Source organism: Rousettus aegyptiacus, unplaced genomic scaffold (genome assembly GCF_014176215.1).
Source record: "Rousettus aegyptiacus isolate mRouAeg1 unplaced genomic scaffold, mRouAeg1.p scaffold_m13_p_3, whole genome shotgun sequence".
NCBI lineage: Eukaryota > Metazoa > Chordata > Mammalia > Chiroptera > Pteropodidae > Rousettus > Rousettus aegyptiacus.
The window spans coordinates 72,619,956-72,624,817 of NW_023416306.1; the positions used below are offsets into that span (position 1 = coordinate 72,619,956).

At 40.3% G+C, this 4,862-nt stretch overlaps 1 non-coding gene across 1 annotated transcript; it reads left to right on the plus strand.

The window, feature by feature from the left end:
• The first annotated feature begins 3,916 nt into the window (after positions 1–3,916).
• Positions 3,917–4,020, plus strand: LOC118601087. Its single transcript, XR_004950188.1, has one exon. It is a non-coding gene; the product is annotated as a U6 spliceosomal RNA (small nuclear RNA).
• The last annotated feature ends 842 nt before the right edge of the window (positions 4,021–4,862 follow it).

A 4,862-nucleotide genomic window follows, 5' to 3' on the forward strand; every position in this document is an offset into this window, starting at 1 on the left:
CCAACTTGCAGCCACGTGAGTTGAACAATATGCACTTAGGTCTTCCAGTCTATCAAGCCATCAAATCTCTGCAACCCTTACCTACATTTTGACTACAACTTATAAGAGACTTGGAGCCAGAACCACCTGGTTAAACTGCTCCTAAAACCTCGCTCCACAAAAACTGCCAGAGATAATATACATTTGTTATTTTAAGCCAGTAAATTTTGGGATAATTTGTTACACAGCAATAAATAATATCTGTCTTCAGATTTAGGATTCTGTTTGAGTAGGATACTTCACAATTGTAAATGATTGAAATGTTTTAGGTTCCTAATAGCTTATATTCTAATCTGGAAAACCAGTTTAGAGTGTTGTGTATAAGGGATTATTTAAATTAAAACATAACTAGTTTTGAAAATAAAAAAGTCAAATAATATTGTTATTAATTTTCTATTTGTTTCTCTTCATTTTTGGACCTCAAGTGAACACAAAGTCTCCATATTCAATATAAGTTTTCTATAGCCATGGTGGATAACATTGAAATAAACTACTGAGGAAGAATGAGAAAATCCTAATAAAATCACTCCTTGAGGAATTTTTCCATAGTAGCAAACCAAGACACAAAAACTGAGGACCCCTCTTGTCAAAGCGACTGTGAGAAAGAACAAGAAGGAAACTGCACCTTTTCTATGGGTAGTTCTTAGCCTCTAACCAGTTGTGAGTTGATCTCATTTTGTTAATTTTGTTCTTCTAAACTAGATTTTAAATCTCTATAAATCGTATTTTTGTTTATGCTTTTGAAGTTTCAAGAAGTCAGGTTGGTACTTGCCCAGTGATGAATGTCTGGTTAGGTCAGTTTCCCCATCACAATACCTCCCCTGCTGGCTGCCTGTGATCACAGGGCACCTTTCACTTTGGAACTAGATGCAGCTTGTTGTTGTTATAAGACACAAATCCTCTTACACACACTGAATGATCATACATAAAAATACACCCCAATCCTCCTTTTTGCTTAATACTCAGTGCACTAAGAGAAATTTAATTCCCAACAAAAAAACCATACTTTCTAGCCTGAGGGCTTCTCTTTCTGATAAAGCCTTTCAGGATGAGTGGAAGGAAAGCTGCACCAGTGCATCCAACTCAAGATGCCGTTCTTTTTCATGCATCTTTCCAGCCTTTTCATTCGGTCCATAATTTCAACAGTGAGTTTGTTAAATGAGCCCTTCAAAATGAGTCATGAATAAGTTTAAGAGGAAAGTGGTTTAAACTGTGAGTGCTGAAAACAGGCATGTACCTGATGATGAATATGTAAGAATTTCCTCTCGAAAATCAATTTTCTTTGAAAAGAAAGGAAAAATTATAGGACAAGAATAAATACCTTGTCAACGAGGCTGTCTTGTGCCTTCGAGGCATTGTTTACCCCATCCACAGGCATGTTCTTGATGTCTTTTACACCCAGTATGCCTGTATATGAAGCCCTTAAACACACACATCTGATGGGGAAAATGAATAGTTATGGAGGGTAAAATGCAAGTGTCAGTGGAAACTATTGTTAAGTTAAGACTTAACAATAAAACCATTAATGTAAAGGAATAGAGAAATGACGGTTTTTAATGTCGAGAGAGATAATTTTGTAAGGATCAGAGTAGAAATCAATGTTAAATGATGATGATGATGATGATGATGATGATGATGATGATGATGCTGCTGCTGCTGCTGCTGCTGCTGATGTTTTTAAAAAATCTCGAAAATAACAAAACACTGTTTTTCCTCTCCTGAACAGCTTGAGGATCTCTTAAGAACTATGTGAAAGGTGAGAGCACTTAAGTAAGATGAAGGAACCCTAAAAAGGTTTCTTTTTTAAACACAGGAGCTTTGAGAAACCTAAAATAGAGGTAGATAATAAAAGTTTGGGAGATATATGTATTTGTTGCTGTGTGAATAAAGCTAAGCTACCCGCATGTGCTCCAATTGGAGTTTTGACAGTTGACATGAAAAGAAACGAGCTGTGGCAAAAGAAGAGACGATAAGGGTCACAGGGAACATAACACTGAAGAGAGCATGTGGTAAAGGTGATGAAAGGCAGATTTATAGACACACAAAAAAGGAAAACTTAATGGGAGATGGGAAATGCCAGCCTGAGTGACATTTTTGGTCACTGGAACCTTTGGCTCAGTAGGTCCAAGGCTGGACACAAGCAGTTGTGGCAAGAAGACAGGTGTCAGAAGGCTTCAGTCTGTGACTTCATGCAGGCATCTCTCTCCTTTTCATCGCCTCCTCAGCCAAGAACCCACAGTGTTATCAAAGCACACTCTGATCTTGTAGTAGGAGCATTATGTATTTTGTTCTCATTTTGATCCAAGAGATTAATGTGTTTTTCACCATGTTCTCCATGAAGAGGGTAGGGACAAGCAGGATTTAGAGGAAACCCAGGGGACCCAGCCTATGAGAGCCTATGCTTAGAGGCAGAGGGCATCCTGGCATTTCCCCCAAGATTAAGTGAAACTTTTCAGAAAACTGGGGCAAGAACCACCTCCTAAACTGTGTCTGCATGAGGACACTCTCTTCAGTGGAGACAGAGTCTGAGGACGGTCTGTGGGCCCAGGACTTTTAGGTTTTATGTATTACCAGGTGGTCTGAATCATCATCATGTGATGCCTCCTTTCAGATGTTTGTCAATACACACTGAATAACCAGAGAGGGTGCAATCAAGTGCTAAGTGTTCAGTTACATTAAAGGGTGTATAATCACAGACTACATTTCTTTCTACTTTCCATGGTTTCACCCATGGTGAAAAGTGGCCAGACGCTCTTTATTTATAACACTTCAAGGACGCCATTATAATAGAAGTTGCCTCTAAAAATACAGTGGTTAATGACATAAGGAGCAAAGTGGAGTGAAAAGAGCAGAGTTTTGGCATCAACAGCAGATACCAAATCTGGCCCAGTCCCTGGCTGAGGGATATTGGGCCAGCTCCGTGACCTCTGAGTGTCTTCCCCTCATCTATAAAATTAGGATGCTGGTGTTGATGATGATATTGACCTCTAGCTCCTAGTGTTATGAATAACTCATAAAGTATTAAGGGTCATGTGAATGTTAGCTGTTCTTACTACAACACAGGGATGGACTATTTGGTCCCATAAAAGCTCAGGTGCACCCTGTCTGACCCACAGGAAGGTGTTCTAGAGTCAGACAGAATTAGTTCTCCATGAATTTGATGGGTGGGGCACACCTCAGATTTCAGGGAATGCCATCTCTAGACCCTACTGTCAGCCCTGAAAGGGTGGGAAGAATGTCTCTGCAGATGGGTGGGGCAGGATTGAACTGAGTGTCTTGCAGGCTTATTCAACATGAGCTCTACTTCACATTAGTTTGGGGAAATTGCAAACTGCTGCAAATATCTGGGTCTAGATTCAATAGCTTTGAAACATTGATGAATAGAGTCAAAGGAAAACATACTATTTAAAGACAAAAAGATATTTCCCTTTTTTATGAGAGGTAGAGTCTAAATTAATAGTTCTTCTCTGTGAGAAAACAAAAATAACCTCACTATTGGTTTGAGTTTTCTAAGACGAGGCCAAGATTCCACTCTGGAACAGAATTCAAGACAGTGCAGAACCACCTGGTTTTCTACAATGATGTCAAATGTGGTCTTCGCTGTGGATATAATTGCATTTCTCATTTTTTCATTCTGAGCTCTTATTGTGTGCCTAATGATCCCCTAGGATCTGAGTGCTGCCCTCATGGAGCTCTCAGTCTAGTGAGGGAGACAGATACCAATCAAACAATCGTATCATTTATGCTGGATGCTGTGCAGTGAAGGGGATGTGTGACGGGTGATGCGTCTGGTCTTGGAAGGCTTCCCTGAATAAGTGACTTTTAAGCTGAGATCTGCAGGATGAGTCAAACCTTAGAGTAAAAATAGACTGGGAACTTGCTTTAGTGGCACACAGACTGTGGTTGAAACAGTACAGAGAAAATTAACCCGGCCCCTGTTGCAAGGATGACATGAAAATTAGTGAAGTGTTACACACTTTTGCAAAACAATGTAAATGTATTTAAGGCTACTGATTGTATACTTAAATATGTTTAAAATGTTAATTTTATAGTATGCATATTTTGCAACAATAAAATAAAAGGAGGATGGTGTTGGAAAGGTCCCATTGCAGGCAGAAGGAACAGAAGGCACAAATGCCTTGTGAGAAGAAGGTGAGTGATGAGAGGAAAACCAGTAGGTCTGGTTTTTTAAGATTTGGGGGGGTGTTGTGTGGCCTAAGATGAGGCAGAGGTCAGACAAAACTGAACCTGGATATTGATCTGTGTCTTGAGACTAGTGGGATGTTGTAGGGGGCTTTCATCAGGATAGGGACATAATTTTTGTTTTACAAAGTCACACTGGTGTAGGGTGGAGAGTGGATGGAGAGGCTGATCTGTTGGGAAGGTGTCAAAGTTCTTCAGGAGAGAGACAAGTGCTACTTGGACTAGGGCATTGGAGTTGGGATGAAGAGAAGTGGATAGATTTGAGAAAAGTCAGAGGGCAAATAAATAAACTTGTTGATGGCTTGCTGTGGGGGTGAGGAAAGGGACAAGTCAAGAAAGATATTCATGCTTCTGGATAGGTGATGGTATCAGTGACTGGGACAGGAAGCACAAAGAAAAGGGGTTAGGAGAGATGAATCACGATTTTGTTTTAGACATGTTGAGTTTGTGGGCCTCAGGGAGGAGATCCTATGCACAGGATGCTGGCTCAGGGCTCACTGAAGCCCACACTAATTTCTGGCAGAGTCTCATTGATACTACCTGACTCACAGCACAGTGCCATTCTCTGAGGCATGTCTGACATAGGATATATGAGGACTCAGGACCACTCCCAAGAGAAA